Genomic DNA, 15,424 nt, shown 5'->3' with positions numbered 1-15,424 from the left:
ATGATATTGATTTTATGACTACATTAGCTTGGCCCGCTATTTTGGCAAAATTTTATATTTTTAAGCTACTGAAATAACTATAAATGTGTATATTTTTATTTCTCGAGAAAAGCCTAAAACTTTGTTAGGTTCGCATATTATTTTTACAAGTTTAAGTTACATTATTTTTAACCCTCGGAGATGCGTCAACGGACGGACTGTAAAGTTTAACTATCGCGCATAGAAAGAGAAAAATTAAAATAAAGAACTAGTCATAAAACTACTTTAGTTGTACAACTTACATTCACTAAGAATCATAGTTTTATAATTATCGTCGCTATATTTTAATTTTTATTTTATCTTTAAATATTATAATATTTTATTTAGGATTTTTATGAAATTAATTAATTGTTTAATAAAAAACAAATACAGTGAAATCTCAGTATTGCGACGCTCACGGGACCAAGGAATAAATTGTAGTTATATTAAATGTAAGGAAGATGATATATTTTTATTTTATTTTTAATTACCGTATTACTACAGCATCAAAATAATCTCTTAGAAGATTGACAGATCGTTTTCATTAATTTTTAATTTTTTTTATTAAATAGTTTGAGGGTCTGCGAAACACCTTGAATGTCTCTTGTGAACTCCCGGCACACGCCAAGTCAAGGACGAACTAAATTCGGAGAAATATTGTGTCAAGTTGTAACGTCATTCTTAAATTCGGATCAGAATATTTCGTTATACTGAGATCAGTCTTCGTTACAATGAAAACATTTTGAAAACAAATCGTAGATTCGTAGAAAAATATTTATTATAAAAATATTAATTATAAAAATACAAGACCGTTATTATTTTTATTCTATCAACATTACTTTTTGTATCGTGCATATTATAATTGCGATTTTTTTTCTCAATATATCATTAAATGATAAAGTAAGTTTTTTATAAAATACGTAAATGACCTTATTTTTTGCGTGCTTTTGTCCGGCGCGTTTTTGATGGTGCGCTGTTTTGTCGGCGTGCGTTTGACGATGCGGTTTCGTTCTGCGTGCAATCCGATATGAATAGTCTAGTTCTGCCCCGAGTTAGCAGAGAATCGATTATTTTCTTAAGGGTATATAAGATAGAAAACTGACATACGTAACTCCTTACCACCGACACTAATCCTAAAACTACCCCCATCGCTTCCGACTTGGAATAACGAGGACTTAGCTTAAATTGCACCAAGTGTATATGTAAGTACATCTCTAATATGTAATAACTCGCTTAACTTGAGCTCAAGCGTATATTTTTTTACCAAAAAAATGTTCGCAGAAAAATATTTTATCCGTGCATCTCTGATCATATCCTTGAAAATATACGATAAACGCAATCCGCTCTCATATTGAGATAAATCACCAATTATTTTCCACCACCTCGACGATTCGTCCAATTTATTTTAGACTTACCCCTAAAAAATCTCCATATGATATAATATAATAAACATTTCCGAACACGGACTAAATTTAAATTGGAAAGCCGAGGGGGGTCGGGAATAAATTTCAATAACCCGTCGACGGGATAGGGTTGAGCATAAGAATTGGGTGAAATCGTCGATGAAATTGGAGCAAGCCAAGCGTGTGCAAAACGCTAGGTCTCTGATTGATTCGTCGACCGAAAAAGCCAAGTGAGCCAACTGTCGGGGAGGCCGCAATTTAGCGGTCTAGGTGAGACGTGGCTAATGGATGAACGATCAGGTTAACGAAGCCCCCAGGGACAAGCTCGTAATTAATTCCACCGAAACGTCATCGCTCCAGTGGCCTCAGGAGGGTAGTTGGCTCAGATTGAACGTGATAGAGCATAGACAATATCCGACATGCTGGTACCTAGGTATGAAAGTGTCAGTCTTCGTAGTGTTAGTGTATTTAATAATTCATAAAATATTATGTACATATGTGCAACAGCTTCACACTTGAGCATTAAAATAATAACTTTAATTAAGGATAAAAATACAATCTATACACAAAAATATATTATAGTTGCATTAAAATTGATTCCTGGTTCAAGTTATTTGACACTCGATCGAAAATATGAAATATATTACTATATTGCTCCGCTTAAATCATATTTGGCTAAACTTTTGTTCTTCTAAATTTTGGCTAAGTTTTTGTGGTCAAATACAATTATGTTTTAATGGATCTCTTAAGTAATTTAGTACGAGTGTTTTGGCTTATATATCATTAAGAAATGAGGGAAAGTTCAATCTTTCTGTCAATCTTCTATGGTTTAATCAATGCAGATCATTCGAAGCAGAACCAGACTCTATTTTTGTATTCTTTGCGCATGTAACGGCGTAATAATCGATTTTACAGCGTGGTTACATTATGAAATTTGCAATTCGGATGTGCAGTACGCGCTCACCGTAGTCGACACTGACCCTTGTATTGTTAAAGAAAGGTCCGACGGTTTTAGAACAAGTTTCTCCGCGCAGATATGCACAACTACCATTTGATTTGTTACGCTAATAGTACGATATATCAAAAGTATGGATTGATTACTAATACAAAACACGCATTAGTGCAAATTAAATATCAACCATAGTTTTTCTTTGTAATTTTCATATTTATTTATTTTATTTTTTAATAAATATTTCATTGTAACTATAAAACGGGCAGATCTGTACCAATTGAGTAAGTCAATCAGACATAATGAATACCTACAAGTAAGTATTAACCACCAGACTGAAAGTCTGGGAATTGGTGACATCTATATTAATAATTATAAATTATAATGTGCTATACAATTTATAATTAATATATGTCACTGCCGGTTTTTTTAATAATAGCGCAATTCTATAAATAAAAATTCGTGTACCGCTGCTGAGCCTGCGCTAGTCGACCACACGCAGGAGTCCGCCGTTAACAGTGTGTGAGAGTGAACTTGAATTACCAAGCTCCTAAGAGGAAGCAAAACTCTGTGACAACCCAACCAGTCCTTTGGACTACCAATGACGAGCAAAATATTGCATTTCAACGCCAGCTGGCCAAAAGGGTTCTGCCCTTAGGGACCGAGGGCTAAAGCTGGAACTGAGGCATCACTTAAAGTGATGTACAAGGATGAAGCACACGAAATGCAATAGCATGCAAAGCTAATGCTATGCAAAAGCAATGCAACAGATTTGCAGGTAGTCAGGAGAGCGTTTCCCAGAACGCTCGGGAGAAACACTACTGAGACTCTAACAAATAATGTAGTACTACGGGGGGAGGATCCCGCTCATCCAGCCCTTAAAAGCAGGATGCAGCCCATTGGGTTGGACTTGTAGGGCCCTAGTTATGGTAACGGCAGTGGTTCTTGCAATGAATGCCAAAAAGTAGTCACTCTGACCACTGCTGAGGCTCGAACCTGTAACCTTAGAGTTACAAGTCTGAGGTTACAGGTTCCGGACTTTTTTACGGACTACGCTATTCCGTCCTTAAACATAATACAATCAAATTATAATTCAGATCGATCATCACAAATAAAATTTCGCATGGGTGGTCCTGATTTTTGGTTAAAGTTGTTTGTTGGCACATCAAACATTTAAAAGTAAACAGCTGCGCAAACCCCTTTTAGGATTAGAATTTTACTTATAACTGATAATAATGACATGCTTACTATAGTGTAAATTATATGCTTATAATAAAGTTACATGCTTTATATTTATTAATTTTAAAATATCTAGATATTATATATAGGTAGTTAATTAAAAAAGTTTATGCTTAATTCAACAAACTTAATAAATTTTTGTAGATTCGACTTCTATAAGTGTGCGCTCAAAAAGAAAATATATAAATAAAGGAATAAATATATTTTTTCATATCAAGATTTAACAATGTCTAAGATGATATATATAATAATTAAATTTGTACAACGAATTTCATAGTCATGAGTGACACAAATTTATCAGATACAGATAACGTCTTTCTCGAAATAATGACAAATACAATTTAGCACAGTGTAGTAATAAATAAAGATATTATAATACAATTAAAACAACTAGATATTTTTGAAGTTACATTAAAATATTATGACGTAAAGAAATATTATTATTTATATTGTCAAGGAAAATATTGACATGAATAAGGAGAAAATATTTAGCAATATTATTATTTGTGTTAGTTATTAATAACATAATGTCTGATTGTGTATAGCAATGCAAAAATATATTTTTATTATCTTTTTTATTACCGGTAATATAAGATATATTTCGAAAATAAAGATATATTAAACAGATAAATGTGTAAATAAAAAATATAAATATTGGTTTAAATAATGAAAAATTTAATTAATTAAAAATTACTTTAACATATTATAATATATAAATAAAAAAACGATAAAATTACCCAAGAAAAATAAATATTGTAAATATTATTTAAGGACATTTACAATTTGTGTTAAAATATAAATAAAAATATATCACAATATAAAAATAACAATATATATTTTTTGGTCTAAAAAATAAAGTTTATTTAATGTATTTATTGAGTCAATTTCAACAAATGAAAATTAAACATTTAAATATAAAACAAAATGGCTGACAGTAACGTGCCAACGGTTTTAAATAATTTTGTTACGTGACTATAATTTTCGTTATTTTTTCATGTGTGTTGTTCAATTTGACTAAATATAAATATTCGGATTGTAAATTAACTATGTGAATAAATATATACATAATGTGTGTGAGGATTAGAAGAATACAAACAATCATAAAACAATCTTCGTGTTGAAATCTTAAAATTTTGAATTCCGATGCCAAAAAGTGAGTTTTTACTTTTACAATACATAAACATTATCATTGCTTCCGGTTTAATTCACATATTCGTTAGATTTGACTCAATATAACCCGAATTGCTAATATATACTTAGTACGTATGAGGATTGAGGTCGATCAAACCATATAAATACTAATAAAACGTATTTTTTATCTATTGATATTTGGGGATACTATCTGTCACGACGATCGCATGACAATGATTGTGATGCAGTCGGTTATTTAACTGTAGAAGTTTGGTTCTAATTTGGTGTAGTCATCTTATTGCTTGCTCAAGGCTTCTAAAAATTAATTTAAACAGTAAAAACACAATACTGACAATTATATGACATAATAATTTGACGAGGATGCAAATATTTCAATTTTTAAATTAATTTATTAATTAGTGATATTATTTAAGATAGTGAATGAGTTGTATACACCAAAGTATATAAACAAAATAAATTAAAACCATTATTGCATCAAAAAATTTCACCTAGATCGTTCCGTTCCGAGCGATGATTCGCAATATGTACATACATATATCATCAGCCAATGACTAGTTTATAAATGTGTAGTTATAAATGTGTAGTGTTATTTAATAGACGACATTTTATAATGATATAAATATGTGATTGCATACCTGGAATAATAGATAACCAAAATATCCAAGAGTGGGTTATTTTTAATTCCGATGTGGCAAAATATGTATCTACGTCATGGTTTTTTATCAATTTTTCTTCTGTGAAATCATTTCTCTTTCGGAACACCCACATTTAGGTTATTCATTTACATGAAACTTATGTAGTATGTCTTCATAAAAAGCTAATACTTGCTGACAGTGAGATGTTTGACTTTTTGTTTATATATATCAATTCTAGATTGCCGCCATATAGATTATCAAATTGTTCTATCATTGCTTCTGAAAAATAAGAAGATCTTTGAACACATTATTACTACTAATAAAATCCATAAATTAAATTTAAACTACAACTGAAGAACAACATTAATGGAAGTTACCATAGAGGATTAAACACGTAGATCGGCATCTCTTCTTTGACTGATAAGTTATCCTAATACGTCATTGTTTGCCATACGTAAATGTTATTAGATCTTTGATTGCCTCTAATAATTAACTGTAAACGATACTATATAGTGGTTAAAATATAACTTTTTGTTTACACTAATATGACATTTTTGATTATTACTAGCATTGTAATATGTTTAATTAACTTTGGTATGTATACCTTTAATTGCCAAATCATTGCTGTTTGTCTTATAGATCCTAGAAAGTCAATAGTAATTTTGTAGGAATAACCGTGATATATTATTCATGTACCAAACACTTTTTGGTACACTCATAATTTAAACTTTTGTTTATAATTCCAAGTGCTACACTATATTGAATCACTTTGTAAGAAAAATAATGTAATTATAACATATTTCACTGTTTATTTGATTGCACGAAACTGTGCGCGGCGTGCGCTCGACAGATGACAGAAAAGTTGTCATGTGCAAGCACACTTGTCAGTTATGGGAAATCCCAGATTTGGCGCCCTTTATAACGAACTAAGCAATTGATTTTATCGATTCAAATTGTCAAACACTTCTCAAAATATGTATAAAAATCATCAAGTTCTAAAAAAAATATTTTTTTTAACCTAAAAAAATATGTTTTGTTTATAAGGGCCTAAAATATTTTTTTTAATATTAAAAATAGCTTTTATTTTATTATGGATTGCAAATATGTTAAGTATATTATAAATTTTAACTACAATAAAAACTTTTTGCACTAATTAATTATTCAAGTATAAAAACACTTTTACCCTAAAAAAAATATAGATCAGAATATTTTTTTATAAAAATAGATAAAGGACTCAAAATTATTAATAATTATTTTTTGGTCTAAGGCAGGGGTCGGCAAAGTGCGGCTCCGGAGCCGCATGCGGCTCTTTGGCTTCTTGAGTGTGGCTCTGGCACAAATATCCACGGGCTCGGGCGCTAATTCTGGTCGAGTGTCCTTATCTTCTGTGTCCTTATGTCCTGATTTCTGCTTCATAACGAGGTTCGATGGTTATCAAGAGGAATCGTTTTAAAACGTTTCGCGTCCCTATTGCCAGAAATTGAAGCATTTCTCCTTGAGAATGGTGTTCACTATCCAGAACTTACAGACAATCAGGATCCAAAACTTTCATTTCATGGTAGACGTTACGTCTCATCTAAATCAGCTTAACCTTAAACTACAAAGGAAAGGTAACACAATTTTTTCGATGTTAGAAGAAGTCATTTCATTTGAAAACAAATTATTCCTTTTTGCTCAAAATTTTGAAAGGGAAACATTGTTTTACTTTCCGAGCCTGCTGAAGCATCGCCAAGAAAATAATTCCTCTATTGACAAACACCATTTCAAAACAACAATTTAAATACGAGGAAAGCATTTCTCAGCAGGTTTCAGTGGTTTAAAAATAGCAAAGCGACCTTAGCATTCGTCAAAAATCCTCTTAATGCTACAATAACTGAGTTGAAATTTTCTCCTTTTGGCATTGACATTGATAACTTTAAAATATAATCGCAGGATTTAAAAAGCAAGGAAATATGGAGCTCTAAATTTCAACGTCTTTGTATTGATTTGGAAATATTGGAGAAGAACGAATGTGATCTTAGTTCACAACACAAGTGGTCTGCTTTGAAAGACCTGGAGAATGAAGACATGATCATTTTCAACGTCTGGAATAGTATTCCTGACTCTTACGATCAGCTGAAAAAACTTGCGTTTGCTGTTCTTTCCCTTTTTGCTTCTACATATTCATGCGAACAATCCATTTCAAGCATGAGCTTCATCAAGAGTAAACTGAGAAGTCATCTTATTGATGAGAACCTGGAATCATGCCTAAAATTAAAAACAACAACATATAAACCTGACTTACTGAAGCTTTCCGAGGAGATCCGAGAACATTGTTCGCATTAAGTGTTTGTCAGTCATTGTCATGATTTAAATCTGTGGATACCTTACTTTTATATTATTGTTTATCAATTAAAATTATAATAAAGGTTTACTAAATTAAAAAACAGATTTGGCTCTCAGAACTTTTTTAAATCATTATAATGTACATATTTGGCTCTTCGGTCAATAAGTTTGCCGACCACTGGTCTAAGGCAACAGATTAAGTGGTCTATATTTTCAGTATATTGTACTTTCTAATTAGTAAATATAATTAAAAACTGGCTTATAAATTTACACATAACTTTTTTTTAATTATAAAGTAACTTATGGTGTACATTAAAAACATTTTTATTACTTAAATTTAAATTTATGATAAAATTGTTCTTTTATTTATATTAACATAGTAATATAGAAAACTATTTTTTTGTATTTATATAGTTATTTAAACAAAAAAACATTATTTTAAAAACAAACATCTATAATACGCTACAACACAATCAATGACTTATAATTGCTCACATTGAACGAACTATAGGTCATTGATTGTGTTGTAGCGTCAGTAAGGTGAAACAAATATTTTTTTAATATCATTAACATTTCTAAGCGGATATGTAACCGATGCTATTTATTATTATTATTTATTTAAACTGCAAACCTACTTAAAATGATACAAAAAGTTACGTTTTAATATTATTTTTTATGTTGCAAACCTCTTGGTATTTTTTTATTTTATTACTATTTAGTAAAGTTGCAATGTAAATTTTATTATTATCTAGCTAAGTTTTAAACCTAATCTTAAATGATATACAATATTTAGTTTTATCATTGAATATCTAAGTTACAAATCTAACTATAAATAATATAAAATATTATTTTTTGGAAATATTTAGCTAAGTTGTAAACCTATTTTTAAATTAATTGAAAATTTTTAGTAGTTTTTTATAGATTGAACCATTTTTATATTATTAGAAACCTTAAATATTCGTTCATGTATTGCGAAAATTTACGCGGTAACGCGGTAACAGTAAAAAATGCACTAGGAAATTATAGATAGATTTAAAAATAGATTTTAAAAAATCAGAACGAGACAAAAATAATATATAAAACTCAAAAAGTTGAGGGTCTGGTTTTCGCACACTTTCTAGTTACCTATAATTACACAAATATTGACTTAAAAATAGGAGAAAATATAAAATAGTTGGAAATAAAAATAAATTATATTTGACAATTATATAATCATCTATGTTCACAATTTTCGCTGTTTGGAAATTTCTTTAGCACAATATTTCTATCACCAAATTATGCATATCCAAGCAGGGGTTTATTTATGGTATCCATTAACAGTTCCAAAACAACTGCACTAAAATCTACTAATTTAAATCTACGCCGTACGCATGGCAAATAGTCCAATAAGATATGTATTAAATAAAAGCAATGAGCTTAGTTTCACACTTATTTACCGCAATGCTCGAAAGGGCAATGACTGTAGGAAACGTTGGAGTTTTTTTCATTTATAAGTGTGTATGTTCTAGAACACTGCCATTCTCCATTATTACTCTCATAATCTTCAGTCAGAACTTAACGCGGTTCACTTTTGACTCGAGTTAAAGCAGAAACTATGTTTTTAATGATTCAATATTTATTTATGATTATTAAATTAATAAATAATAATGGTTCTGAGAAATAGATCTAAAAAACACCTCTAGTGATTATTAGATAATATTTACTGAAATTGATTTAAATGTATTCATGAAGTCAAAAAGTATTTCAGTAATATAATTTGAAATGCTTGGTAACATAAACATTTCAACGAAAACCTAAGCGTTTCTAAAATAAACTCTAATATTCCTATAAACATTACTGTGTAAATTAGGCCAAGAAATTAATCCAAAGAATGTTTACTGAATAGCGATAATTGGGTTAGGCAAAATTTTATTAAAATTGCTTTTTAATGCCAAAATAATAATTAAATTGGTCTGTGCTTCCACCTGATACCAAAGGCATATAATAAACTTTTATTAATTAACGATCAGAGTTAAGCCACTTAGGCTAAGATGCAGATAAGCCACGAACACCTTAGTTCTCAAAAGACTTCTAAAGAGTCAAGCAAGGATAATGTGTCGAAATGAATTTTTTAACGGCGTCGACTCCTTTCATATTCTAGATTTTTTAATAAAATGCAAAATCGCATTTCATCATGTTTATGTATTATGGTGGTTTTTATCCGCAACGTGTGTGTGTGTGTGTGAGTGTTACGTAAACAACGTAAATCCTGCATGTTTACCGGCGCGGGTTTTCATCCGTGACATTTTACGTTCCGTGGGTTTCTACGTTCTTCGGGTCAGCGGTTTATTGTTTTGGACATTATTGCAATGCGATGTTGCATGTTGACAGTGTAAACAGAAAGCTCAAGCTTAGGGAATTGTAAGTTTGGGGAAAATATGGATATTCCCTATAGATAGTGATACTTATAAGGCGATAGTTCTAGACAGCACGTTTATTTTTTTATGTAATTATTGTATGTATATTTAATTTTATTAAAAAAAAATTTATTTCTCTCTTTTTTGGCTAAAAATAAGAGTTGTATAAAATATAAATTAGTATTTACAATTTTCGTTTTTAACTTAGTTCCCATTTTGAACCTATTTTTTCAACAAAATAACTAAAGTGGTACTTAAAACTAAATTTATAATGAACAATTACACCTTAACACATAAATATATCAACTGTATCTAAATTACAATCTTCATTTCTATTTTCACATCACTTATCAATTCTTTTGCACAATTAACTGTAATTTATGATTCTTTAACTATTAAGTTTTTCTTTAATGAATTTGCTATACTGTTTTAATTACCACACACACAGTATTAAATAAATGCTAATTAAAATAAACACATTGAAATGTCAATAGATACTTAATAAACAATATATTTGCCCCGAATATAAGATAACATGTTAAAAAAATTGACATAATACATTGTTTTTTAAAACTTGTAAATGCGTATTAATAAAAACTAATTTAATATTATATTGCAATGCTAAATTGTATATTCGAAAGTTATTTGAGTCATTTTAAATTATTTGACTAGACTAAGACTAGTGATATTTCAATCAAAGTATTACCATAATCAATCAATATTACTAACCCAATAAGCATAGAGCGTATTGAAAGTATTCCTTCACAAAATGATTGCTTTATTTTAGTGATATATGAAACATATATTTATAGCTGAATTTATGCTATCATAAACAACATTTTATGATTTTTTACGACTACATGTGTCGCGTATTATTTCACTGAACTAAAATAAAGTAACTTGATATGTATGTAAAATTAAAGACTGATATCAAATCTACATTATTTATTATAGCATACAATTAGCTGTTGGCTAGCATAAATTAATAAATAAATAAATGTATAGTTTATTTTTTTGTTATTGTGAAATAAATATTTTATATATTCGACTATAAATTTTATCAATACTCTAAAATTATTTGTTATTAAATTTAATGATTTATTTTAAAGCACCGCATATGTATGTTTATGTATAAATAAGATAATTGTATCTTTGTGGCAATAATGTTAAAGAAAAGCATATATTACAAAAAATAGTTACTAGTTAATAAACATAGCTGGAATAATAAAAATAATATTTATATATATATATCAGTAACGAATTTTATATTATATAAAAAATATTCTTAAATCATAAGCCTAAATATAAATTATTTAAAAAAAAAAAATTTAGGTAATTCAGCATAGTCTATTATTAAATATTTAATTATAAAAAAAAAACATTATTTTAAACATGTAGCGATACAGCTAAAATTTATTTGTTGCATAAATGCAATGAAATAAAATTAGCAGTTAATATTATTGTGTTAGCTAATATGTGCTAAACATATAATGATAATAATCAGGTATACGTGTCGTTGCATAACGTAAGTCTTTGGAAATTATATTTTATGTTTAAATCAAGTGGTTTTGACTATTGGTGGACGTGTTTATTTTGCACAAATAAGCATTATGATTAATTTCCGCGCTGGGTATTTTAATATATTGCAAATCACACACTAGTATTTTTTATGATTTTTTTACAGCCAATAGCTAAAGGCAATTTTTAACAATGGCATATCAAAGGATTGCTAAAACTGTTTTTTTATGATTTTATAAATTTTTTGGCAATTTTTTTTGTGTTTCACCGGTTAACTTTCTTACTTATATATTCAATATTGTGTTGAAGACAAACTATGGGGTGTTAGTTATCAATCAGTGTTTTTTTCTAACCTCATTGTTGTATCAAAAACATATAGTCATATAGGTTTGACGACCTAAGATCAACTATCATGCGTGGCTCAAAATTATTGATATCCCTGACGGGTTGGGTTGCTTAAAACATTTTTTAAATATTTTTATTCGCGGTATCTCAACATTCGAAAATACTAATCTTAAAGTGGTTTAATGAAACGATTTTATTTTGTTTGACTTACGTCATTAAATCTTTAAATGGCAATGTTATAAAATCGCATTAAGTTGAAATAAGACACATATATTGTTTGGGTAAACATTTTAATTATGTCTATGAATAAAAAAAAGAGTCAAAGTTATTGTCTTTTAAAAGTATGTCGCAATCTCAAAACTATAAATTTAACCAAATAGCTAAATAATATTTGCATTTGAAGTAATTTAATGTTTTTTCACTCACTGCAAAATTAATAAATAACTTTATCGATCAAGATTATTTTTTTTCATAAGTCCAGTATGTGTCTGCTGATAGCAAATATAAAAATACAAAATGATTATTGGCTTATTTTTATTTAGTAGGATTTAGATAAGCAAAAAGATAGTGATTTTTGTGCAGCTAGATTTGCTGTTTCTGTTTCTGTTTTTTTATGTTTAAAATCATATACATATATATGTATATTATTTTATGTAGTTTTTGTAGTTTTATATTTAAAATTGTAATCACCGCAAAGTATTGGGAAAACGTACAAATATTTAATTCTGCTTTAAACAAACATTTTAAAATTATTACTACATGTATCACTAAACTTTTTTCTAAATTACCAAGTGGTTTTATTTCATATTTTTCGATGCTGTATATATTTATTTTTTTGTAATTAGACTAACGTTTACGTGTATTTTGTGATTATTTTCTCAACCCATTTTAAAATCGTTTTAATAGTCTTAAACAAAAATAGTATTATCAACCTTCAACTGACGAATATGTGCTACACAACCCGTAGCTGTGTAACGCTACTAAGGAGATTAAATAATACACGTACAAAGAGGTTTATTATTTCCTCATATATAAAAAAATAAAATATATGATAAATTTAATAATTAAAATATAAAATATAAGCACATATTTTAGATAGCTAATAGTTCAATTATAAAAAAATATACAAGCTTAATTTTCTGGAATGCAATGTAAATGTTTTCCCTTATACCCAATTTATTTATAAGTTAAATCAGTTTCTTATTAAATTACTTTTAAAGTGTTATTTTTGAAATACTCAAGAATAACATTTTTTGACTAACAGATTTTTATTTTTTAAAGTTGAAAAGTTTTAAAAATTGTACACCTGTTTCTATTGCGATTATAATTTATTATTTGGTCAATTTTTGACCAACAAAATAAAATAAAATATTTTCTAATATGTTTTATTATTATCACTGAAAGTAAATATTACTTAAGCATAATGTTATATTGTTTCTTTGGCGTCAATTAAAATACCAAACTTTAAGAATAAAATCCATATTCAATATGGTAGTTTATTTATAGAGCTAGACTAATTATTAAAAATTATTGAAGTAAAAAAATTAATGCTTTAGCTTAGTACACGACATAATATATATATTTAACTACGAAACTAACTTAAACGAATACTTAAATTTGTACACTCAAAAATAGTTCAATGCTATTTTTGGAGTTACTATTAATATTTATTTGATTTTTTCATTACACATATTTTTCTAACACACTTCAATTAGTGCCTTGCGTATGAATAATTACTTAATTGCCCAATTCGGTTATAGCTACGTTACAACACATCTTTCATATAGCATAAATATTTACCGAGTTAAAATTTCAGTGGCTCACAGAATAGTTACCAATTTAATTATATCGAGCCAAAATTACCGGCATGGAAATTATACGTTAACGTTTATACACGTCAAATTTCAACGTTATTTATTGTAATATATTTTCGCGTATAAAAATATAACCAAAACCCACGCACATTACGGCAAATATGATTTCAACCGTAGATATCGATTTTTTATGTATTTAATGTTATTTGCCGCTAATAAAATCGAAGGATAACTTATAAATATTAAAATATTTATATACACGGAGATATTTACAATAAAACATCTACGTGCGACAAAAATATATTTTATTATAATTTAATCTCTTTCTATGTCGTTGTTGATTCTTTGTTGAGGGAAGAATTCGAGGAAGACCCTGTCCTTTACTTTATACGAATCTATCTTTACGTTTACGTTTTTATTTCATTTCAACACAAGTTTCTCGAGGCTCTTTTACTACTTTTGATAAATGCAAATAATAATTAACGTCATATGATTGTAAGCTTTCCTTTGATAGCTTTTTATTGAATAGTCGAGTTGCATTTTGTATTTCATAGAATCATGATTCTTTCTAAGATTTCATTTCATTGCTTCATAGTTTAGTTTTATTCTTTACTGATATTTAATTATTATAATGGTGAGTATTTTTCTCATTATGACGTACTCCGCCTTTTTTGCTTTTTATTAACAAGATGCAACAATTTATAACTAATATTATGTATTTTATCCTGATGCTCTGAAAGTGTTAGAGAGAATTCAATAAAAACTTCTGAGATATCTATTCAAGCGGTATCCTTATTTACATATATATTATATATATATATATATTTCATTGCATTCTCAGCGTAGCGTCTACTTGAAAAAGCACTTTTTAAGGGGCGGTGTCTACAACCCGTTGATGGCCAGTGTCCTAGAGAGTCGTGATTGCGTCACATATTCTTAAACACAAGAACTATCAAAAAAATATTTGTGATTGTGTTCATATACTTTAGGTGTGTCAAGTCATGATGGTCAGATTTGTAACAATAAAATAAAAAATAATAATTTTCCAACTGCAAATATTGTAGAGGTCTCTAGGGTTAATTTGATGTCCTATTTTATTTATTATTAGAAAAACCGCAAAAAAATAATTAAAAAAAAAACAAATCTAAAATTTCTTATTAAGATTTTAATCCAACAATTATTATTGCGAATATAGAACTTATGTTTTGATCTAATTATACAATAGTAAAATACTGTATTTTCCAATTATGTATTGAGCTTATCTTATCGGCACATTAAGAATGTGTTTAATGAGATTAATATTTAAGCAATATAAGTCCTAGATTTATGTCAAGAAGCATTACAGATAACATAGCATTATTTTAACAAAATACATAGTCAATAAACTAGACTTAATGGTAAAATATATTTTAATAAAACTTACGTTAATAAATTTGGTTTAAACATATATATTAAATTAGTTATTATTTAAAGGTAATAAATAAAAGCTGTGTTTATGAGCAATCAATAATTTTTTTTTTTTTTTATATGTTTTTATTTATTATTTGATTTAAATTGTATTTATTTAGCGTCCATAAAAAATAAAGGTTTAGCTAATTTATAATAGTAATATAAATGAATTTTTAAATAT

The 15,424-nt window shown here is 28.0% G+C and overlaps 1 protein-coding gene and 1 long non-coding RNA gene across 2 annotated transcripts in view; both read right to left on the bottom strand.

Annotated features, from left to right (window-relative positions):
- The window catches only part of mAChR-B (muscarinic acetylcholine receptor), a 130,073-nt gene that overhangs the window by 95,165 nt on the left and 19,484 nt on the right, over positions 1-15,424 (bottom strand). The window lies entirely within an intron of this gene.
- LOC148237333 (uncharacterized) lies at positions 5,418-6,129 on the bottom strand. The gene is made up of 3 exons (XR_015808926.1): positions 6,001-6,129; positions 5,774-5,889; positions 5,418-5,675 (listed from the first exon to the last, which is right to left on the bottom strand). It is a non-coding gene; the product is annotated as an uncharacterized LOC148237333 (long non-coding RNA).

Source organism: Plectrocnemia conspersa, unplaced genomic scaffold, assembly GCF_051122295.1.
Source record: "Plectrocnemia conspersa isolate PC_06_02 unplaced genomic scaffold, ASM5112229v1 ptg000002l, whole genome shotgun sequence".
Classification (NCBI taxonomy): domain Eukaryota; kingdom Metazoa; phylum Arthropoda; class Insecta; order Trichoptera; family Polycentropodidae; genus Plectrocnemia; species Plectrocnemia conspersa.
Note: the sequence above shows the minus strand (reverse complement) of the source record. Positions and strands in the feature narration are given on the sequence as shown.